A 25191-nucleotide genomic window follows, 5' to 3' on the forward strand; every position below is an offset into this window, starting at 1 on the left:
CCGTTTTCCCTTGCCCTTTGGAACGTTTGATCACACGGTACCCTCTATCTGGAATACTCCTCCTTTTTCCATCTTGTTAACCCTATGCCCATCCCCAGAGTCTGAGTTCAAGCATAATTTCTCCAGAAGAATTTTTCTTGAGGTCTCAGAGATATCCTGCTGTATATTCTCATAGCATTCTGCACTTCTTCACTGTAAACCATCACCTGTGTACTTTGATGTTTATACGCATAATTTTTTTAATAATGTCTATCTCTTGTACGGTGGCTGTATCACTTTATGAGAGCAATACCTCTCTGGGTTTTGTATACTGTTATATTCTCATCTCTTAACACAATGGATTCAAATTTTATAGAGTCATATACTTGCTGAAAGACTTGAGAAAATGACTAGTTTCAAGTCTCTCTTTTCCCATCCCCTAATGTAATATAGGGGATGTAATAATAATGATAATAATAATAATAATAAATGATATAAGTAAACCATTGTTGTATGATTTAAATGCAAAATATTAGTAAAGCTCTCAGCACAACATCTAGCCCATGATATTACATTAATGGTATTATTTTAATTACAATCATGTTTGAAAGAACTACCAGGTTGTTTCTTGGATGTAGGCCATATTTCCTCCTTTAAATAGTAATTTTGTACAGTCTCTATGATAACTTAGGGCAGAGAAAGCTACTAACAAAAGAATGCTTATTTACCATTATCTTTACAAGTAAGCCACGTACAGACTCTGCCAGCACTATCACCATGCTTTTTTCCATCTTATCTGCTACAGTGAATTTCCAAGCAGATAGAAAATACAGTTTTATAAGTATTTCTAGAGCTACTCAGGGAATACCAATAGGTCAACAAAACTATCATGTTATTAGGCCTATCAAGTGACTAGTGCCTCACATTCCCTTGAAAATAGTAATAGGTTCAAGGATGGTTGTGAGATGCAATATAGGCCAATGAGAAATGAAATCTTTCCCTGAGATTTATGAGAAGGTATACTTGATTTCCTCCCAAGGTGTGAAGTCAACAGTTTATAGGATTTGTTGAGAGAATCTATAGTTTATGCAGAAGAAGAACCAAAATATGAAAGAGAGAGAGAGAAATCAAGATCTAGATCTTGGTGACATTGGTTTGCTTTGAAATAAGCTATTCCTGAAGCCACATTTCCCCCAGGATTGTTCAGCTACAAAAGACATAGATTTCCTTAATAAATAGAATATAATTATAATTGGATTTTCTGTCAATTGCAATCAAAATAGTCCTGAGAGATTCATGGCTTCTAAGAAAAGATGAAATTTTAGACAACTCTTAGAGATTGTCAGGTGTATAAAGAGATTGATTCTTCAACGTATAAGAAAAGAAACTTCAGTCTGCGAACATGCCTGATTTCTGAAAGCCAGAATCCTTCATAGTTCCTGCCATGGACTTTGCCCATAGTCAACAAATGTTAGTTAAATTAATACACAAGTCAATTAATGGAAATGTGAAAAGAAATACAGCAATGCCCAAAGGAAAGAATTCTAGGAGGAGGGGAGGGTGGAAAATTAATTTGTTCCCACACTGTATTAAAAGATTGGAGAGAAAGACTGACTCTAAAAGCTATCTACTGGATAGTGTAAAAGTATTGGTGTCATAACACATGCAAATTAAAATTCTGCTGTAGCCAGATAACATTGCATTAGCCATTCAATGTTTATTCTGAGACTAACAATAATTCTAATGCAAAGAATGGTAATTAATTGGTACTGCTGACCCTGTCACACCATCTTTTCCTCCTATGTCCAGGAGCCCTGTTAGAATGACAGTGTCCCGGAGTCCAGGGCCATTTAAGCTGCCTAGAGACCACCATCACCATCAGTAACAGAAATAGGCATGAGACACTTGATTGTTGAGATTCTGTTCCCTCCTCATTTACCCATGCTTTCTTTGAGATCTCCTATCAAACATCATTTTCTCAGTAAGTCTCGCCTGATAAGGTTCAAATCTTGCTATCTTTTGCTTTCATAGCAACTTGTATTTCTCATTCTTTGCATTATTCATAGTTGTAATTTATCTGGTTAATGAACTGGGTACATTTTGACTTTAACTCTGGGCAGTAACCTCTTTGAGGAGAGGGACAATAGCATGCTTATTTACTCACTTTTGTGTCTCTCTTATTACTACCTAACATAGTGCTTCACAGTGGGTGTTCATAGTTTGTTCAGTGAACTAGTGAACCTGTATTAACTTCCTTGCAAATTTCCTCTCTCCATCTCTCTTCCTTTTAAACTCCTCCCTCTTTCTTTTTTTCCCCTAGGTTTAGAATTTTGCTAGTAATACAAGATAGAATTTTAGCAGAAGCAGAAAGAATAGAGGATGACTTCTAAAAGGAGAAGACAAAAAATAATAATAAATTGATAAATGAAGGAAGTAATTTCAAAGCATGCTTCCTGCTGTGAAGAAAATCAGGTTGATGGGATGGACAGTGATGTGAGGGGCTACTTCAGACAGTATAGTTAGAGAAGACCTGCCCAGAGAAGTGGCTTCTGAGTTGAGATTAAATTAGAAGGAAAAAGTCGCTACTGGTGAAGTCTAGAAAATGTGTAATTCAATCAGAGGGAAGCATAGGTAATCTTAATTATCTACTTCTGTGCCCAGAAACAGACAACTGGGAACTGGGCGGGGAGGAGTTGGGAGGATAAAACAAAACATGCTATTCAATCGGTAGCAGGACTCCTAGATTGCATTCGGTTCTGAAACTTAGCTTCTGTGACTCAGTTTCTTCATCTGTAAAAAGTCTCTGTCTCAAAAATAAACAGAATATTATTTGTTTGACATCTCTTCTGACTTTGATATACTATGAGTCTGCTATATCTGTACACTGGGTGTGTTGGGAAGCACTGGCATTTTGACTTCATTTAATCTATGGTCCTCCAAGATTTGGCCCTGGTTTTCCTGTTAAATTTCCTATCCTGTCATTTCCCTCAAAATACCCTGTGCACCAAAGTAAAGCCTTGCTTTCTGTACGTACCGTACATGTCCCTGCATTTGTTGTCTTTGCTGTCTGAATAGAATGCTCTTTCTCTCAACTCTGGAAATGAAAATCTTCACTACTTTGGGGAAGATGAAACACTTTTGCACATGACTAGGAAGCCCTCCCAGATCGTACTAGTAACATGTAACCTCTTACTTTTTAGACCTCCCTTGAAGCTTGTGCCTTTCTTCCAGCACTTTCAACATGCCTACCCCAATGCAGAATTATGAAGGCTGAAGTTTTCTGTTCTAATTGACTCTGAGCCCCTTAAAATCAGTGGTCACCTCCCTATCGCCTCACACATAAGCAACACCAAATCACAATATACAAATGGAGACTTGGGTTGCAAGACTTGTTGGCAAAGAGCAAATTAACAAGGATTGACCAATGGGTCTCTTCTATTATTTCATTCTTTTGAAGTATAATTAACATATAATGTTATATTAATTTCAGTTGTACAATATAGTGATTTGACAATCCCTATATATTACTCAGTGCTTACCATGAGAAGTGTAGTCACTATCTGTTATTACAGATAGCGTTATTACAATATCATTGATGATATTCCCTATGCTATAATTTTCATCTTACAACTTATTTGATGACTGGCATTTTGTACCTCTCTAATTTCCTTTATTTTACCTATCACCCCTCTGGCAACCACCAGTTTGTTCTCTGTATTTAAGAGCCTGGTTTTTAGAGGCTTGTTATTATTGTTTGTTTTGTTTTGTTTAGATTTCACATATAAGTTAACTTATATAGTATTTGTCTTTCCTTGCCTATTTTATTTGGCACAATATGTTCTAGGTCCATTCATGTTGTCACAAATTAGTTTCTTGAATGGCTAGCTAATTGATTGATGGCAGGATTTATTTTCAATTAGTAATGTCCTCCCTGAATATGGGAGAAAAGAGTAGCAGTACATAAGTTTTGAATTCACCATTTGTATAGGTTATAGAGGTTTGCCCAGATGAGGGGTAAGGAAAAAAAAAAAAAAACAGATATCCAGCATGTTGAGTGTAAAGCAAAGACTACTCTACTTATTACCTGGATAATAAGAAACTTCCTGGGAATATCAGTTGCTTTGAATTTTTGCATGATAAGCAGAGTATCATATTGATGATTGTGACCTCCCACCAAAGTTTTGTTGATATAATTGATTGGCAAGGTCTAGCTCTTGTAAACATCTTTCAGTTCAAATCAACATATTTCGAGGACCCTCTGTGTTCAGGATGCTGTGCTATCTCTTGAGGCTAATGGCATTCTGTTCTTTCAAACTGCCTTTTTTTTTTTTTTTAAGATTTTATTTATTTATTCATGAAACACAGAGAGAGAGGCAGAGACACAGTCAGAGGGAGAAGCAGGCTCCGCGCAGGAAGCCCAATGCGGAACTCGATTCCGGGTCCCCAGGATCACACCCTGGGCCAAAGGCGGTGCTAAACCGCTGAGCCACCCAAGCTGCGCTCAAACTGCCATTTTTGATCATGCCTGTCCCTGTGACAGCAGTGGAACCACTGCATTCTTTATCAAAAAATAATCTTAACCCTTCCCAACTGTGAAAATTAAGCCTTAGAGACTGGCTCACACCTCTGCCTCCAAGTAAAAGCAGATGTTCTCAAAATGGAATAACAGCAATATCAGCATATATGCAGTAGCCAGTCCTTTACAAAGCCTTCGGACTTCTATGATTTCATCTATTCTTATAATTAATGCCTTAGGAGGTAGAAAAGACAGAAAGTCTAATCATGTTACAGAGAGGGAAGCTGAGGCTTACTGTTGTCCATGTATTCATCAAGGATCTTTCCCCAAGGAAGTATCAGCCAGAAATTAGATCCCAGATAACCTATCCCTAGTGATTTTCCTTCTGCATAAAATGACATAAATCTGTATCTTTGATGTTTTCACTTTCAGGGGTTGATTAGATAAATTCTTTGCAGCATCTTTAGAAAAAGGAAAGACAAATATTGAGGGTTAATGGAGATGCAGGAAAGATAAACAATGGGAAAGAGATGTTCGATGGGGGACTCATTTACTTCTCTGTAGAAATATATACCCTTCTCTCTACTCCATGCTACCGAAGTTTTAAATTAAACATTGTATTTTGACATACTCATAGATTCAACAGATTTTTAAAAAAAATAATATAGAAAGATTTTATGGGGACGCCTGGGTAGCTCAGCTGTTGAGTATCTGCTTTTGGCTCAGGGTGTGATCCCGGAGTCCCAGGATCAAGTCCCACGTTGGACTTCCTGCATGGAGCCTGCTTCTCCCTCTGCCTATGTATCTGCCTCTTTCTCTCTCTCATGAGTAAATAAATAAAATTTTTGAAAACAAAAAGATTTTATGCACTATTTACTCAGCTTACTCCAAAGGTAATACCTTAGAAAGCTCTGTAGTAGAATATCACAACCTGAATATTGACATGATGCATTCAAGATACAGAATATGTCTGCCACTTCAAGAATCACGTTGCCCTTTTATACCCCACCTCCCACTTGATTCCCATCCCTGGCTGATCTTTAGCCACTGAAACCACCAATTTGTTGTCCATTCCTGTTATTTTTCATTACAAGAATTCTATATGAGTGGAACCACATAGTATGTAACGCTTTTGAGACTGCCCTTTTTCATTCAGAATAAATCCTTAAAGATTCATCCAGGTTGTTACATTGTCACATAAGTCAATATTCCTTTTACTTTTTTTTTTTTTTTTTCCTGAGTAGCATTCCAAAGTACGGTTATACTACAGTTTAAATACTTAACTGGATCCTCACAAGCATTTGGTTTCACTGTTTTGTTTTGTTTTAATCTTAGTCATTCTACTAGGTATGTAGTGATATTTCATTGTGGTTTTAATTTGCATTTCCTGAAAGGTTAATGATACTGAATATTTTTTCATGTGCTTGTCATCTGTTTATCCTCTTCTGTGAAATGTCTGCCTCATATCTTTTGCCCATTTTCTGATTTGATTAATTTTTTAATGTTACATTTATGAGTTCTTTATATTTTATAGATAGCAGTCATTTGCCAGATACAAGTTTTGTAAATAGTTTCTCTTACTCTGTACCTTGCCTTTTCATCTCAACACTGTCTTTCATAGAACAAATATTTTTTAATATTAATGAAATTCAATTTCTCAAAAATTTTTTTATAGATCATGCTTTTGGTAGCAAGTCAAAAGTCTTTGCCTAGATCCAGATCCTAAAGATTTTATCTTGCATTTTTTTCCACAAATGTTTATAGCTTTATGTTTTGTATTTGAGTCTGTGATTCATTTTGAGTCACATCTTTTTATAAGGTGTGAGATTTAGGTTGATATTCTTCTGTTTTGGCCTATGTATGTCCAATTTTTCCAGTATCATTCTTTTTTTTTTTAAGGTTTTATTTGCTTATTAATAAGAGAGGCAGAGACACAGACAGAGGGAGAAGCAGGCTCCATGCAGAGAGCCTAATGTGGGACTCAATCCCGGGACTCTAGGATCACGCCTGGGCCAAAGGCAGTCGCTAAACTGCTGAGCCACCCAGGGATCCCCTCCAGTATCATTTAAAAAGACTCTTACTTCTGTGTAATTGCTTTTATAGCATTATCAAAAATGAGCTGGGCATATTTTAATATATCTGAGTTTTCTCTTCTTTTTTCTTTTTTAAAAGGTTTTATTTATTTATTCATGGGAGACAGAGAGAGGCAGAGGGAGAAGCAGGCTCCTTGCTGGAAGCTCAATGCCAGGTTCAATCCAGGGAACTCTGGGACCATGCCCTCGGCTGATGGCAAATGCTCAACTACTGTGCCACCCAGGCATCCCTGGGTTTTCTCTTCTGTTCCATTAATCTTAACCTCTATACATCCACCAAAGCTACACCGTCTTGATTACTGAGGTTATATATTAAATCTTGAAAAAGTAGCTTGATTTCTCTCACATTATTCCTTTCTAAATGATGTTACCTCTTCTAGTTCCTTTGCATTTCCATATAATTTATTTCAGAAAAATTTGCCTCTATGCACAAAAAATCTTGCTGGGATTTTGAGAGGAATTACATTATCTATTTATCAATTTGAAGAGAATTGGCATCTTTTACTATCTTCAGTCTTCTAATGCATGAACACAATACATGTATTTATTAGGCATACTGTGATTTTTTGTAAGCAATTTTTGTTTTTCAGTGTGTCTTATACACATTAGATATACATCTAAGTATTTTGTTTTGAGCTGTTATAATCATTCTTTTTTTTTTTTTTGATTTGGATGTCCATGTGCTAACTTGTAGTAGGTAGAAATGTAGTTGGTATTTATCTTAAACCCTTGACCTGCTGGACTTACTTACATGTTCTGGGTTTTGGTGGGGAGGGGAGTTGGTAGATTCTTTGAAATTTTCTTTATAGGTAATTATGTCATTTGTAAATATTGACAATTTCATTTCTTCCTTTCTGATCTATATGCCTGTTATTTCCTTTCTTTGTCTGTTGTGCTGGGTAGAACTTCCAGCACTATGTAAATTACAGTGGTGAGAGTAAGTGTCCCTACCCATTCCTGACCTCAGGGGAAAAGCATCTGCAGATTCTTTTTTTGTATGTGGAGATCTTTTTCAAATTGAGGAAAATCCCTTCTATTCTTGTGTTTCTGAGAGATTGCTATATATTTTTCAATGATGAATGGATACTGAATTTTGTCAAATGCTTTTTCTGGACTGGTATGATTGTATATTTTCCATTTTTAACCTGTTAATATGGTAGGTTACATTGATAGACTTTTTAAACTAAATTCTAGTTAATCAATACACATTGTAATATTAATTTCATGTTTGCAGTATAATGATTCAACAATTCCATACATCACTCAGTGCTCATCACAATGGGAGCACTCCTTAATCCCCATCAGCTATTTAACCCATTCCCCTATCTGCTTCTCTCAGGTAACCATCAGTTGGTTCTCTATAGTTGAGAGTCTGTTTCTTGGTTTGCCTCTCTCTCTCTATCTCTTTGTTCATTGTTTTGGTTCTTAAATTCCACATGACTGAAATCATATGGTATTGCTTCTCTGACATTGTATTGCATGTTTTTGAAAATGGCAAGATTTTGTTCTCTTTTGTGGCAGAGAAATATTCCATTTTATATATATAAACTGGAATATATAATGTATATATATTTTATATACATTTTATATACATTATATATAATGCATGTATGTGTATATATTGTATACATTATAAATAATGCATACAAAATGTATACACACACTATGTATTTTATATATACATATAATGTATATATAATGTATACACACACACACACCACATCTTTATCCATTCATCCATTGATGGAAATTTGGGCTGTTTCCATAATTTGGCTATTATAGATAATGCTATTATAGACATTGAGGTGTGTGTATACCTCTGGATTAGTATTTTTTGTATTCTTTGGGTAAATACTTTATAGCGCAATTGCTGGATCATAGGATAGTTCTATTTTTAACTTTTTGAGGAATCCCCATACTGTTTTCCAAAGTGGTTGTGCCAGTTTGCATTCCCACCAGCAGTGAAGAGAATTCCCCTTTCTCCATATCCTCACCAAATCACAATACCTGTTGTTTCTTGTGCTGTATTTTGCTATTCTGAGAGATATGAGATGATTAGTTTTGATTTTCACTTCCTTGAAGATAAGTAATGCCCAGCATCTTTTCATATATGTGTTGGCTATCTGTATGTCTTCTTTGAAAAAACTGTCTTTTCATGTCTTCTGCCCTTTTTTAAACTGGATTATTTGTTTTGGGAATGTTGAGTTTTACAAGTCTATATATTTTGGATACTAGACCTTTATCATTTGCAAATATCTTCTATTCTGTTGGTTGCCTTTTAGTCTTGTTGATTGTTTCCTTTGCTGTACAGAAGCTTTTTATTTTGATGTAGTCCAATATCTTATTTTTTATTTTGCTTCCCTTGCCTCAGGAGATATATCTAGAAAGAAGTTGCTATGACCAGTGTTGGAGAAATTACTGATTGTGTTTTCTTCAAGGACTTTTATGATTTCAGATCTAACATTTAGATCTTTAATCCATTTTGGGCATATTTTTGTGTATAGTGAAAAAGAATGATCCAGTTTCATTCTTTTGCATGTTCCTATCCAGTTTTCCCAACACTATTTGTTGAAGACACTGTCTTTTTTCCTTTGGATATTCTTTCCTGCTTCACCAAAGATTGATTGACCCTATAGTTGTAGGTTCATTTTTGGATTTTCTATCCTACTCTATTGATCTACGTGTCTATTTTTGTGCCAGTACTGTAGAGTTTTGATTACTACAGCTTTGTAATATAACCTGAAGTCTGGAAGCGTGATGCCTCCAGCTCTACTTTTCTTTTTCAAGGTTGCTTTGGCTATTCACGGTCTTTTTTGTTTCCATACAAGTTTTAGGATTGTTTGTTTTACTCCTGTGAAAAATGCCATTGGTATTTTGATAGGGATTCCACTGAACGGGTACATTGCTTTAGAGAATTTAGACATTTTAACAAAATTTGTTCTTCCAATCCATGAACATGTAATGTCTTTCCATTTCTTTGTGTCCTCTTCAATTTCTTTCATCAGTGTTTGAGTTTTATTTTATTTTATTTTTTTATATATTTTTTAAAGATTTTATTTATTTATTCATGAGAGACACACAGAAAGAGAGAGAGATGCAGAGACACAGGCAGAGGGAGAAGCAGGCTCCCTGCAAGGAGCCTGATGTGGGACTTGATTATGGACCCCGGGATCATGCCCTGAGCCAAAGACAGATGCTCAACCACTGAGCCACCCAGGCATGCCAGTATTTGAGTTTTATACACAGGTCTTTTACTTCTTTGCTTAAGTTTATTTCTAGGTATTTTATTATTTTTGGTGCAATTATAAATAGGATTGATACCTTAATTTCTCTTTTTGCTGCTTCATTATTAGTGTATAGAAATGCAACAGATTTCTGCATGTTGATTTTGTATCCTGTGATTTTACTGAATTCATTTATCAGTTCTAGCAGTTTTTGGGTGGAGTCTTTCAGGTTTTTTATATAGAGAATCATGTCATTTGCAGTTAGTGAAAGTTTTACTACTTCCTTGATGACGTGGATGCCTATTATTTCTTATCTGATTGCTGTGGCTAGGACTTCAAGAACTATGTTAAATAAAAGTGGTAAGAATGAACATCCCTGTCTTGTTCCTCATTATAAAGAAAAAGCTCTACACTTTTCCCCAAGTAGGATAATATTAGCTATGAGTTTTTCATATACAGTGTTTCATTTTATTGAGGTATATTCTCTCTAAACATTTCTCCGTTTTAGTGGTGTCTTATCTGGTTAATGGATAATGGTCTCATTGCATTAATTTGAATTTTCCTTCCTCTTCTATTTTTTGGAATAGTTGAGAAGAATAGATATTAAATTTTCTTTAAATGTTTGGAAGAATTTGCCTGTGAAGTCACCCAGTCCTGGACTTTTGTTTGTTGGGAGTTTTTTGACTACTGATTCGATTTTTTTTACTGGTTATCAGTCTGCTCAAATTTTCTATTACTGCTTTAGTTTTTTAATTTATATGATTCTAGGAATTTATCCATTTCTTCTAGGTTGTCCGATTTATTGGCATATTTCAAAATATTCTCATAATTATTTGCATTTCTTTAATGTTGGTTGTTATTTCTACTCTCTCATTTGTGATTTATTTTTTATTTGGATCCTGTCTCTTTCCTTTTTGATAAGTCTTGCTAGAGGTTTAACAATTTTACTAAATTTTTCAAAGAATTTAAAATAAATAAATAAATAAATTTTTCAAAGAACCATTCCTGGTTTCATTAATCTGTTCTATTGTTTTTGTAGTTTCCATATCATTTGTTTCACTCTGGTCCTTATTGTGTCCTTCCTGCTGTTGGTTTGGGGTTTGGTGTGTTCTTCTTTATCTAACTCTTTTAGGTGTAATGTCAGGTTCTCTATTTTTCTTACTTCTTGAGGTAGGCCTACATTGCTATATACTTCCCTCTTAGAACAACTTCTGCTGCATCCCAAAAGTTTTGGATCATTGTGTTTTCACTTTTATTTGTTTCCATACACAATTTTTTAAAAACTTATTCTTTCATTTCATGGTTGACCTATTGATTTTCTAGTAGCATATTATTTAACCTCCAAGTATTTGTGATTTTCCAGATTTTTACTTATCATTGACTTCTAGTTTCATAGTTTTGTGGTCAGGAAAGGTGCATGGCATGACTTTAATTTTCTTGAATTTGTTGAGTCCTGTTTTGTGCCCTAATAAGTGATCTATTCCAGAAAATGTTCCATGTGCACTTGAAAAGAATGTGTATTCTACTACTTTAGGACAAAATGATCTGAATATATCTGTTAAGTCTATCTGATCCACTGTGTAATTCAGTGCCCTTGTTTCCTTGTTGATTTTCTTTTTAGATGATCTGTCCATTGATGTATGTAGGATATTGGTCCAAATTTCCTTTCTTTGTACTGTCTTAGTCCATTTAGTATCAGGGTGATACCAACTCCGTAAAGGAATTAAAAGTGTTTTCTCCTCTTCTATTCTAAAAGAGGCCGTGTAGAATTGGTATTCTTTTTTAAAATTAGTAGAATTCTCTAAGACCATCTGGGCCTGGAGATTACTTCATTTTGAGTTTTTAAATTATGAATTCAATGTCCTTAATAGTTACAAGGCTATTCAAATTCTTTATTTCATATTAACAATGATATGGTAGCTTCAAGGAATTGATGTATTTCATCCAAGTGTTCAAAATTATATGTCTAGAGTATTCCCTTATCTTTTTTGTCTGCACAGCCTGTAGTAATATCATCTGTGTCGTGACTGATATTAGGATTTTGTGTCTTCTCCCTTTTTGTGTTTGTCAATCTTGCTAGAGGTTTGTCAATTTTGCCGATTTTTTTCAGAGAGCTAGCTCTTTCAGTCATTGATTTTTCTCTATTTTTTTTTAATTTTTAATCTCATTAATTTCTATCCTCATACTTATTGTTACTTTTTTTTTTTCTTAGTTAGGCTTTATTTTGTACTTCTTTTTCTAGGTTTTGAGTTGAGAACTATGAGCTATGGATGTGAGAGGTTTCACCTTTTCTAACGTGTGGATTTATTGCTCTAAGTTTTCCTTGCTGCACTGCTTTAGCTGTGTCACATGGATTTGAATATGTTGTGCGCATATTTATTTAAGACTTTACTTTTTTTTAGACCAGTTTTAGGTTCACAGCAAAATTAGGGGAAGGTACAAGGGTCTCCTATATAGTCTCCCTCATTATCAACATCCCCTACCAGAGTGATACCTTTTTTATAATGGATGACCCTGCACTGACATGTTACAATTACCCAAAGTCCATAGGTTGCATTACAGTTCATTTGTGGCATTTTAAATTCTTTGGGTTTTGACAAATGCCTAATAGGTACCCATCATTGTAGTACCATATGAAATAGTTTCACTACCCTAAAAATCTTTTGTGTTCCACCTATTCATCCCATCCTCTCCCCCAACCCCACCCCAAGTCACTGGAAATCGCTGGTCTGTTTACTTTCTTCATTATTTTCCCTTTTCCATGATGTCATATAGTTGGAATCATACAGTATGTAACGTTTTTATATTGGCTTCTTTCACTCATTAATATTCATTTAAACTTCCTCCGTGTTTTTCATGGTTTGATAGCTCATTTCTTTTTAGTGCTGAATACTATTTCATTATCTGGATATACCAGAGATTATTTCCTCATCTATTGGAGGACATCCTGGTTGCTTCCAAGTTCTGGCAATTATGAGTATAAAGCTGCTATAAACATCGTTTTGGTTTTTTTTTTTTTTTGTATATTTTTTTATTGGAGCTCGATTTGCCAACATATAGCATAACACCCAGTGCTCATCCCATCAAGTGCCCCCCTCAGTGCCCATCACGCAGTCACCCCATCCCCCTGCCCACTTCCCCTTCCACTACCCCTTGTTCGTTTCCCAGAGTTAGGAGTCTTTCATGTTCTGTCCCCCTCTCTGATATTTCCCACTCATTTTCTCTCCTTTTGTGCTATCAAAATCTCTGTATAGGTTTTTGTGTGGAGATAAGTTTTCAACTCTTTGGGTAAATACCAAAGAGTAATTACTAGACTGTATGGTCGAAGTATGTTTAGTTTTGTAAAAAATCACCAAACTGTCTTCCAAAGTGGTTGTACTGTTTTTCATTTCCCACCAGCAATGAATCTTGCTCCTCATCCTCTGCAGCATCTGATTTACTCAGTGTTTTGGATATCAACCATCCTAATAGATGTGAAAAACATCTCACTGTTATTTTAATTTGTATTTTCTGATGACATATGATGTGGGGTATCTTCTTTGATAAAATATGTTGTATTTTTATCTTTATTCAGTTTGATAATTTTTTCTTATGACTTCCTTTTTGACTCATGGTTTATTTAGAAGTATATTGCTTAGTTTCCTCATGTTGGGAGACGTAACTGTTCTATTTTGTTATTGATTCATGGTTTGATTCCATTGTAGTTAGAGAAAACACTGTAATTGCAATTCATTTTAGGAGTCTGATGACATGAATGTTAAATCTTTTGTTATAGACATAAAAGTCCTCAAGGGTCTATTCATTGTGTCTATTTTTGCTCTGTTTTTTCAGAGTGCGTAATTTCTGTTGTTCTTTCTTCCAGCTCACTGATTCTTTCTTCTTCCCCTTATATTTTTTTAGTCCATTCAATATCATTCTTTTGGTTACTGTATATGAAGTTCTATTCCTTACATTTGGACATTCTTTATAAAATATATTTGTACTGACTCTATTTCTTTTTCATTTTTTTCAAGTGTGTTCTTAATTACTTGGTAAGGCATTTTTATTTTATCATCAGGTACTAAGAAGTCCTGGTTTCCTACTTGGCCTTCAGGCACACTTTTATTTACAACTCAGGATGGGAACTTCTCATTACTGCTGGGCATTGCTGAGACTTCTGGTTCCCATTAGACCTCCATCCACCACAATCTCCCTAAGAGAAATAAGAATCCTCTTTACTGTTTCTCGGTGGCCTCACTGACTTCATGGTAGAGAAGTGGCCTTTTTACCATTAAGTAATATGGAAGTCCTGACTCTAGACTCCATAGAGGCCTCCTGTTATACCACCCACAGGGAGTGTGCCTCTTTACTGTTGTGTTGGGATGGTAGTACAGGCTCCCCATGTGATTTTGTCATGTCCCCATGTCTGATATGGTCAGACAGTGGGAGCTTGTTACTGCCCAGAATATTTTATAGCTCCATATCTGCATTGGGCCTTCTTGGACACCACCCTGACAGGGTTGCATAAGGCTGGGCTCCTTATTAAAGCCTGGTAAGGGTGTAAGTGTAGGCTCCTCACTTAGTCTTTGCTGGTCTGAGTAAGGGTGAAGCTGTAGTTTTTTCCTAGCTGCAATAGAACAATTGTTGGCTAAAAGTTTTCTGTTGTTTCAGACTCCCCCTTTTCCTTTAACAGACTTTTGTTGTGTCTTTGTTATTGTTATGGCTACTGGCATTTCCCAGTTACTGGCATCTCAAGATACATAAGGCAACAAGAAACCAGGAAGACTCATTGTTCAGGGCACAGTTTCCTACTGGTCTGCCATTTTCTCCTTACCCTTCAGAGTTGCCTTATGTTTGTTTTATACATAATGTCCAGGGTTTTTATTTGCACTTAGCAGGAGAAATGGGGGAAAGTATATATATTCTGTACTCCTAAAAGAAGTCTACTGTCCTACTTTTAATGATAGATGTGTGCTTAGAAGCATACCTGATGCAAAATGGTTTATACAGACATTTTTAAAATATGTATAGAAAACTTGAGGATTCAGAGAAATGAATGAAAGACCAGAGAAGAAAAAGATAATTCAGTTTTCAGCAACTGGCAGGTTATCTGATGTAGCTGTGATATAATGTGTGTGTAGTAAAGACTAAGGAGAAGCAGCTGGAGATAAGGATCTTGAGCCACTGGGGAGCCATTAAAGCCCATTGCTCAGATCAGAACACAGCTCAATGGCACTTTCAGGGTAGCACTCCCTAACATCCTCACCTGAGCTGGAAACAGAGATTTCCTAGAGGGGTGGATAGGGGCAGAAATATCACAGTTAATGGATTACATGGGCCATTGAAACACTTAACAACTGGAATGTGGTTGTACATGATCAAAATGGAGTTTATCTGGGACTGGTTTGTGTGCTGAACAAAAAATGCCCACAGTGATTTACACAAAAGCTGACAAAACCCTCCTACTGATTACCATGTATACCTGTGATCTCTACAGTATATTTCATAATGATAAATTATGCAATTAGACTTCCATCACTATAAACACTGAAGAAAAACTGATTGTGGTTTTGTATTCTCTTGGTGCATTTGCAAAATCAATTATGCCATATTTTCAATATGACAAACTACTGGAGAGATTGTGCATGATTTTTCTCTTCATTTTTCTATTGTAATTCGACAAGTAATTATCACTCCAGACAAGACATACTGTTCCTGAGAAGAACCATTTGGGGAAAGTGGAGACCAGAGTGAGAAGTCCCTTTTCAGGTTCTCCTTTATTCTGCTGTCCTTTAAACTATGTCCCAGTCATTTCTTGCTAGATTTGAGCAAAGTGTGGATTATTTTGTTGTGGGGACTAAACTGTGAGTGGAGTCAAAGAACTTAGAACTGAAGTTTTCTTAAATTTTTTTTTATAACTTATCTTTGCATTGAACCTCAGTGCAGAAGATAGGCAAGTAAGTGCTCTGCCTGAAGTAGGAGACATGTGCCTGGATGTCTGCCTGCCTCTGATACCCCCTTCTTCTATTAAGGGAACCCTAGAGATAGTTCTTTATAAATTGAGGTCTGGTTGGAAACCTCAGAGTTCTATGTGACTCGGTTCCATTCTTTGATTTTATAGATGGAAAGGTCCATTTATTCATTTGTTCCACAAATATTTATTGAGTACCCACACTGTCAATCGCCATGCCAAGAACTGAGAATAACAAAATATAAGGTAAGAGAGTCACAGGACTATTGATCCTTAGTCTGTAACCCTCTGTAGACCACCACACCTCCTTTAGTAGCCATACTAATTTGGTTTCTTTGCTCAATGTTTGCCCTTCCCTCCCCCACTGAGATAGGTGATGACCTCCTTTTCTCTGCTTTACCAATAAGTCCCCAAAATAAAATATATGCTCCATATTCCTTCTAAGCAAACTTAGTTGTATCATAATAGTACTGAAAGGAAGAAGGGCTTCCAGGAAAGCATGAGTGGAGTCCAGTTTATAAAACCATGACTGTCCTTCACACAGTTGCACTGGTGTGTCTTTACTTTCTGGGGCAACAGTTGATAAGGAGTTTCTTCTACCTCCAGCCCTCTCTTATTCTAGATGTTTTTTTCCTTTGAAGACAAACAAACTTCTTTAATCCACAAACTATATTTTTTGTATCATATGTCTAGTTTGGGAAAGAATAGAACTAAGGTTGTCAGATTTAGCAAAAAATCCAGGATACCCAGTTCCTTTTTTTTTTTGTTTTTTTTAAGATTGTGGTATAAATGATGTCTCACATTACATTACTTTCAGGTGTGTAACATAATGATTCAGTATCTGTTTACATTGCAAAATGAGTTCCACAATAAATCTAAGTAACATCTGTTACCATATATAGTTAATTTTTTTCTTGTGATGAGAACTCTTAAGATCTACTCACTTAGCAAGGTTCAAATATGCAACACAGTATTATTCATTTTATGACTGGTTAAAATTTAAATTTGAATTATAGATAAACAACAAATACTCTTTAGGCATATCCCAAACACTATATGGCACATACTAAAAACTTTTTTAAATATTTTATTTATTTATTTGATAGAGCACAAGCATAGGGAGCAGCAGAAAGAGGGAAAAGGAGAAACAGGTCCCCCCAGTGAGCAGGGAGCCCAATGTAGGGATCAATCCCAGGACCCTGATATCATGACCCGAGCTGAAGGCAGATGCTTAACTGACTAAGCCACCCAGGTGCCCCTAAAAACTTATTTAAAATACTAACTTTAATATAAATATTATTGATGGGTATACTTAAACGAAAATGTAATTTGTTATCTGAAATTGAAAGTTGACTGTCATGTATCCTCTATCTGTATAGATATAGATATCTCTCTATCCATCTGTTATGTGTGTCTTCATGTGTGCTCTGCCCAAAGAATCATCCTGCTATTAGTAAAGTATGGATAGGAAAAATTGATACATTGCTCACAGAATTTCAGGAGTGTTGAGGGGGAAAAACAGCTATGGAAATATAAGCTGTTATTATGCTGTTAGGTTTCCTGGCCCACTGGAAAAAAATACTGTGCTTAATTTAAGAGTTATTTGCATTGCTCATAGGACAGCACGGATATATTTTCAGCCTGTCAAGCTCTTTTTCAAATGCTCTGGGTTCTGCACAGCTTAAATGAATTTTGCCAGCCATGTCCCCATATTGAGAAACCCAAGACATATGTTTATGATTCATTTACACTGAACCAATCAAATTGTTTTTTTCTTTTCTTTTCTTTTCTTTTTTTTTCTAAACTCATAGATGTTTGCAAGGTTTGAGGAACTATTTTATTTTGATGCTCTAAAGTTACTTGTTGTTAACTGAGATATTGGTGATAATTCCTCCACCTCCTTCTTTTCTAAGTTTAATTACTGATCAAGCAGGAGGTAGAATTATAAAACAGCAGCCCTCTGAGCTGGATTAGTTCCGTCTGAAAAATTGAATGGATTTAACAGCATCAGTCTTTTGGAAAATCTAGATTTCAAAGAGCGCTAGTAATCAAGTTCATATATGAAATTATTCTGAATAAAGTATCCACAAGTTCAGCCCCTTAATAACTAACACTGATTTATAGCAAAGATAGCTGAAGCTTTTAGTATTTCGTTTGATGCCTACAGGGAAAAAAAAAAAACACAGAGATCCAATTTATTCTAGGTATCAAAGTGCTAAGGAGCACTCCATCTGTCCCTTTGCTTGATTGTGGATTTTAAATAACCACAAACAACAGAAAGAAATAGAATTCCATTTGTACCATTTTGGTGGATTCAAACCTCGGTGTGAAAGTTCCAGAATAATGACTAATAAATGCTGTGAAAACACACTGTTACAGTTTGACAATGATCTGTGAGATGGGCATCAGTATTACTTTTTTTTTTTTCAAAACTATAACAATAATTAAATAGAAAATTTTTCTGTAACTCACATGGATGAGTATTCACAGAATGTGAAATCCAACCTGAAAAAAGATCCAACCTGAGGGATAGACTGTCTCATCTACCTATTTAATCTCAATAGTTTTTTATACCTTATATATAACCTTTATTCACAAATGGCTATCAAAGAAAAGTATTTGTAGCTAAGTTTCAGGTTGCTGTCCATTCATGAGTAAATGATTGTTCTGTTATTGGATTTAGGGTCTCAAAGGACCCTCAGGGTTATAGAATTAATGCCACACTTAATTTACTCTCTGGACACAGTGGTGGGAATTTGAGGGGAGATTAAAGCTAAAAGCAGGTGGGCTGTGGTTTTTAAATATCCAATCTTCCATTTTTTGAATTCCACAAAGGCTGTTATTTGTCATGTTCCTTAAGTTATTAATCTACATTGTACCTTAACTACTTATGGACATTTTTCTTTCTTATGGACATTTCTTATTTGTCTGCTAGGCTGTGAACTGACTCAGGACAAGGTCTCTCTACACTGTCTGATCAGCTTTGTTTTCTTTTCGTCTTGTATACAGTGTTTTTACTATATTGAGCCCTCAGTAAATGTTATCCATGTTTAAGGATTGGGGAATCTTTCCATGGACATGGATGAAAAACAGGGTTGGCCGGCTTTGTCTAGTCAGTCTATAGGACTATCAGGCCCATCTGCAGCTAGAGTTAAAAAAAATTATTTTAATATGAAAGACTCCAGTCTACAGAGGTAAGCAGAGGTAACCAAGCCAATCTTGATCTATCTTTATGTCATCCTATAGGAAGAGTACAGGGTTTGGAATTAGAAGACCTGAGTATTTGTCCCATCTGCACTAGGCACTCTTAGTAAGTACTATCTGTGAGGAATTAGGGAAATTGCTCAACTCCTGTAATTAACCTCCTTTGTAATAATAGCACTCACTCTGTTTCCTCCTAAGAGTTTTTGCAAAGATATAACTAAGAGCACCTTGTACCTCTCAAAATCTTTCTTATAGAAAAACTCTTGGGAATGTACAAAGATAGGTTGATAATGAAGTTGACTGCAACACTGTAGCAGCAAAATGTCAGAGGCACCCTAAATATTTCTCAGTTGAAGCATGGCTAAATAAATGCTACCTCATCCACAAAATGAAATACTTCATAACTGTTCATGATGCAGATCTATATATTGGTAAAAATTTCCATGATACATTTTTTAATGGAAAAAAAGAAAAATCTGAAAACTCTGGTATAGCTTATAGTTCCAGTTTTAACTTAAAAAAAAAATAGAGATGACAGTTTGTGAGTAGACTAACGATTAAATTGAGAGTTATAGGACACCCAATGGGTGGTATTGGTTTTGGAGAGGAGTAACAAAATGGATAATAAGAATATGTGATATTTATGGAGCTCTTACTAAGTGCAAAGCACTATTCTGAATTTTACATTCATAAACTAATCTCTATCACAATTCTTACAAAGGCACTACTATTATTTCTACTTTACAGACGAGAAAACTGAGGTACAGAGAAGTGAAATAACATGGCTAAGGTTGTAACAGAAAATCATACACGAGGTGGAAACAGGATCTGAATCCATGTAGTCTGACTATATAGAGTCTGCCCTTGGCTGCCACATCATATGGGAGTGAGCTGGGCATGTACTTCAAGGACATTTTCTTTCAATTGTATATGCTTCTGTGCGGCTTGTATATCTTCATCAGACATCTATTACTTTATAGCTCTAATACAATGCATTTCTAAAACTAGATTATAAACATCAAAGCATTTTGTTCTATAGCCTGCCACTTGCTACACTCATATAAATTCAAAATACTAAGAAATGCTCATTATATTAAAAAATATAAAATTGTTTCACACATCAACATCTCTACACAATCTTTGCTGGGGTAAGGGAAGTTGAAAATAAGACCGTCACATCTCCAGCTTTTACTTGTATTTTCTCCATAATGTGACTCGTGATTGCTTTGCAGATGTGGTCTGATTATCAAATTGTGCATCCTCCTAAACCCACTCATGTCAATTGCACATCAGACAATAACTAGCAAGTGGTGTCAGCACCCCATCGTCAGAGCTACTGTCGGCATTTGGCCAAGAATAAGAATGACAAGTATATACATTTCCAGCTTTGCAATCAACATGGAAATTAGTCAGCTTATAGATGCTGAGTGGTCTTATACAGAGGGCCCCAGCTGCAGACAAAATGCCAAACGGAGGATGATAAACAGAGCAGAGGCATTCAGCAGCTTTTCTTTTCAGCTGCTTGTTGCCTGAGAGCCTTGGCAGTAGGGCGGGGCTGGCAGGAATTACTGAATTATTTCAGAGCTGGAGGAGACCTTCAGTGCTTTTTTTTTTTTTTTTCCCTTGTGAGGAATCTAGGGCTCAGGAATGGACTAATGGGAGCTACCCAGGAAGATGGGAGAGAAAGGGGGCATAGTGTCAGCCCTTGGTTTTTCCTAAATTATTGAATCATAAATGTATTCATTCATGCATGGATGGATGGATGTATTGGGACATTTATTTATTAAACAAAATTATCTATTGAATGGCAATAGTCCATTGTCTTCACTGCAGCCATAGTCATTTTTTAAAAATGGAAGCTAGATATATTTTTCTTCTTTTTTTAGAAATTTTATTTATTTATTCGTGAGAGAGAGGCAGAGACATAGGCAGAGGGGGAGGCAGGCTCCATGCAGGGAGCCTGATTTGGGACTTGATCCTGGGACTCCAGGATCATGCCCTGAGCCAAAGGCAGATGCTCAACATTAAGCCACCCAGGTGTCCCTATTCTTTTTTTTCTTCTTAAAACACTCCAATATCCTCATATTGCTCTTGGAATAAAATCCCATTGCTTTACCAAGACCTATGAGGCCAAACAGGATGGACTTTTGCTTGTCTCTATCAACTGTCTCCCCTCAGTCACCTCACCCAGCATCTCTATCACCACTGTGGAGGATGAAAGATCATTCCCTCTCTCCCCTTCTAAGTTCTTGGCTGAGACCTCTTATAATAAAAGATATACGAACCTAAGAAAAACAAATGAGTTGGGATCCTTGGAGTTTAATGCTGTGTCTACCTCCTACATACATGGGAGATACCTGAAAAAAACAAAACAAAACTGAATAACTCCCTTAAGATGCCCTCAGCTAGCACCTTATATATACCATCTCCAGTTAAAGACCAAGTGTGGGAGGTAGGTGGCCAGTACTGGGAGGTGATTAGATGATTAGTGAAAAAAGGTAAGGTTTTATACAGTCTGCTCTCTCCATTGATAAGGTTCTAGAGTTTAATCATCCCCCTTTTCCTGGTTTATCAAAGGAGACATTCTTAGAAATGGAGATTTCCCTTATAAATGTGAATGTCTCTTACAAAAGCGTAACTTCTGCTTGGTTTTCAGGGCTTCTCCTATTCCTGCTCTCTCTTTAAAATAATCAGCTTAAAGTATTCCTTATGACAAAGAAGCATATTTGGGGGTGACAAATTTTGCTCTCCTTCCAACCTTCCAGCCACACATCATATACTGTGTCCTGAAATCAAACTAAACCCTAGCTTGCCTCAGGTCTTTGTATTTGCTATTCCCTCTACCTAGAATGCTCTTGCTGACTCTCACTGGCTTGCTGTTTCTGATGGTTCAGTCTTATTATAAAAGCTACCTTCTCAGAGAGGCCTGCATGCTGACTGTCTAAATTACCTCTTCAATAGATTATTCTTCTTACATTTGTATTTTCCTCCTGGCACTTTACTGCCTTCTGTGGGTATCTTTATCTGGTAGCTTGTTGGTCACTTGCCTCCTCTCTAGTCCTATTCCCTGTTGTGCCTGACCCAAATCAGCCCTCAGCAAATGGTAGAGTGAATGATCTCACTAAAGATGAGATGCTCTGCCCTAGGCATCAAGGCCACAGTGGTAAATATAACAGATCTCTGAGCTGTGGCATTGATAATCTAAAAAGACTGAGAAAAAAGTAAACAAATATCAAAATATTGCCATATATTTATTCATATTTGCATAGGAAAGTAAGAATATCAATTTATAGTTAATTGATATTATTTAGTACCTGTATACAATTATACGAGAACAGACATCTACTTGTAATGATATGTGTTTGGATTTGAGCAAGACAGTATAGCAAGCTAGCAAGCAAGCTCAGTATAATCAACACTTTTCCTTATAGTTACTAGTTTTGAAATTGGAACTTACACACACATTAAGAATCATATGTCATATTAGCAAGCAAAACAATAAAAAAACAGCAATCCTGTTAATTGCATGGCTAACTGAAATTATGAACGATCCTGGGTAAAGTTCTGAATAAAACAAAATATAATTTTCCCTTGATTCATCATGTATTTATATTCTTAGGAAATTCAGTACAGGAAGTCATGCAAAAAAATTATTTCTTTCACATTGTAGGGGTAGAAAATTTTTCTTTCTACCCTTCTACTTTCTTGGTTGGTCTAATAATTGACATAAAACAGATAAACAAGAAAAAATTTTAATCTCATATGTAAGAGAGCCCTATAATATGAGACCCAGCAACAAGTCAAGCAGTTGAGGCCTTTGTGCCATCCTGAGCTAAGGAATAGGATAGGGGTCTGTAGCTTCAAAGGAGAGAGGGTAATCACAGGACATAAGAAAAGAGATGTTAGAAAAGAAAAGAAAAGTAGATGTTTGGTAAATACATGTTTGCCTGGCTATCAATAGGTCTTAAGATTATTTAGTAATAGCTTTTTTTCTGGGTCAGACTCCTTATCTAAATTCTTTTAGGTAGTTAAGAGAAAGATAAAAGTTTTTCTTGAATATGCTAGGTTTTGCTTGCCTTTAGCTCAAAATAATTCACATGCCACAATGGTATTTTTTTTTTTTTTTTGGTGGACTATTCTATTCCCCTTCAATATGTACAGTGGAGTTAGGTTGTAGGCTCAAATGATTATAAACTGTTGTTGTACTTCCTAAGGATCTGACAAAATGTTCAAGAGTTTGAGGCTGGGAGGAAGGACAATTATTAATATGAATTTGATTCACTGCAGGATTTCTAACATTTCTGACCTCACCCAATAAGTACTAGTATCACCAATTAGCTGCTGTGACAAAAAGAAGTTGTCACAAGGGTAGCACAGCCTTGAGGGTGGTGCTACCCTTGTTAAGAATTACTAATTAAATTAGACATATATTTGATAGCCTGCGGGTTGCTAACCATGCTTTTAAAAAAAGTCATATTTTAGGAGGATGAGTTTATAATGTTGATAATAATACTAAAGCATTTGAGAAGTAGAGCCAAAATCACACTCAGGGCTTTAGACAGATTGTCGAATGAAGCTTGATGTCACCTGTGGACACCCTCTCTTCCTAATCTTGGTCTCTACCACTGTAACAGAGCCTATATGAACTATATATGACAGACAGAGCAAGCTCCTTATATTAGCATATTTGAAAAAATGTTTTCCTCTACTAGACAATCTTCTGAAAATCAAAATAAAATGTAGAGTACTTATTCATGTCATCCAAACATCATAAATACATCATGAGAGACTGAGAAATACAGATATAAGTTTATCTGAATGTGAAGTATTTTTGTTAAACATTATAAAATACTACCCAAACTTGAATATACATGCAGGAAGGAACAAAAGAGGTTATAGAAAATTAAAATCCACAAAATCAGCCTAGAATTTGAATCTATTTCAATTGATGAAGAAATATTTCTTAAATACTATATATATATATATTTCTCTATATTATTCATCATTACAGTTTTAACTTCTTTTTCTTTGTTAAACTCTTCTAGAGAGAAACCAAGTTTTCCCATTTTTTTTTTTTTTTTTACAGTTCCTCTTATGCATAGCACAATAGTTGACACAGAAAATAACCATATTATTTGTTTGGAGCAAGTACATCAAAGTCACCTGTAAGGCAGAGTTTCTGATTCAGTAGGTCTGGAGTGAGGTCTGAGAATTTATATTTCTAAAATGTTCCCAGGTGATGCTGCTACTGCTAATCCAAAAGCCACATTTTGAGAATTATTGGTTTAAAGCATAATATTGTGAAGACACCCAGGTTCTAGAACCAGGGGGGCATAGGTTGGAATCCTAGCTATACAGCCTATAAATTAATCTTCTTGGGCTATTTCTCTGATTTTTCAGAGCCTCAGTATCTCTTCATTTAATGGAGATAATAATATCTATTTCATCACTTGCATGGCTAAGATTAGACAATGAATAGAAACAGTATAACTAGCATCCAGTATGTGCTCATCAGATATCAGCTATTTTAATGGAACTTTCACCAATAATAAAAAGCATGGGGTACTTGGAATCGATGTGGAATGTATATAATAGTATTATAATAAAGGAATTTTAGGAAACACTTCAACTTTGAGTTTAATGATCTTCATTTTAAACTACTTGAACTGATGAGGTCATTCAGAGGATTTTGATGTGAGGGGGAAAAAAAACCAGTCTAGTACCATTGGAGTTGATAATTAAAATATTGCTGAAGCATTGGTTGTATTTATATGAAAATAGCCCAATTTGCCTACAGCAGAAAGTTGCTGTCTGGGAAGAAATGTAATGTTCAAACAGCTTGTAATCAAAACAACTACCTCACACCTGGGAAAAGCATCTCGGTAATTTTGTGAGTAGGACAAGGGTGGAAATTAACAAACACTTTTTGCAGTAGCAGTAATAATAGTAATTTTAAAAAGCTTTTCTCCAATGTGATGAATTCTTTGTTTTATTCTCATTGAGCACAGGAAATAGCAAGGTTTCAGAATGTAGCTTGTATCCTCATGAAGGTAAAGGAATTGCACCCTTCAGGGAATAGCCTGTACTGTTTGAGAATGACATGCTCAGTGAATTATCCAGGCAATCCCGGAATGAACAATCTGAATGATGGTCTTTTGTGGCAATCCATTTTCTCAATGCCATGTTCTGATATTTGAATTCGTCCTAATGATTCCTTTCCAAGCT

At 35.7% G+C, this 25191-nt stretch overlaps 1 long non-coding RNA gene across 11 annotated transcripts in view; it reads right to left on the reverse strand.

The window, feature by feature from the left end:
• LOC140632431 (uncharacterized) overlaps window positions 1-25191 on the reverse strand; it is a 150925-nt gene that overhangs the window by 8214 nt on the left and 117520 nt on the right. For 4 of the 11 annotated variants that reach the window (XR_012029984.1, XR_012029992.1, XR_012029986.1 and 1 more), the window contains one exon: window positions 21252-21323. The exons of 5 other annotated variants lie outside the window; for them this stretch is intronic. This is a non-coding gene — a long non-coding RNA (uncharacterized lncRNA). Of the gene's footprint in view, window positions 1-4790; window positions 4957-21251; window positions 21324-25191 lie in introns of all 11 variants that reach the window. 2 more of the 11 variants (XR_012029983.1, XR_012029985.1) reach the window with 1 other exon arrangement.

This window comes from Canis lupus, chromosome 4 (genome assembly GCF_048164855.1).
Source record: "Canis lupus baileyi chromosome 4, mCanLup2.hap1, whole genome shotgun sequence".
Taxonomy (NCBI): domain Eukaryota; kingdom Metazoa; phylum Chordata; class Mammalia; order Carnivora; family Canidae; genus Canis; species Canis lupus.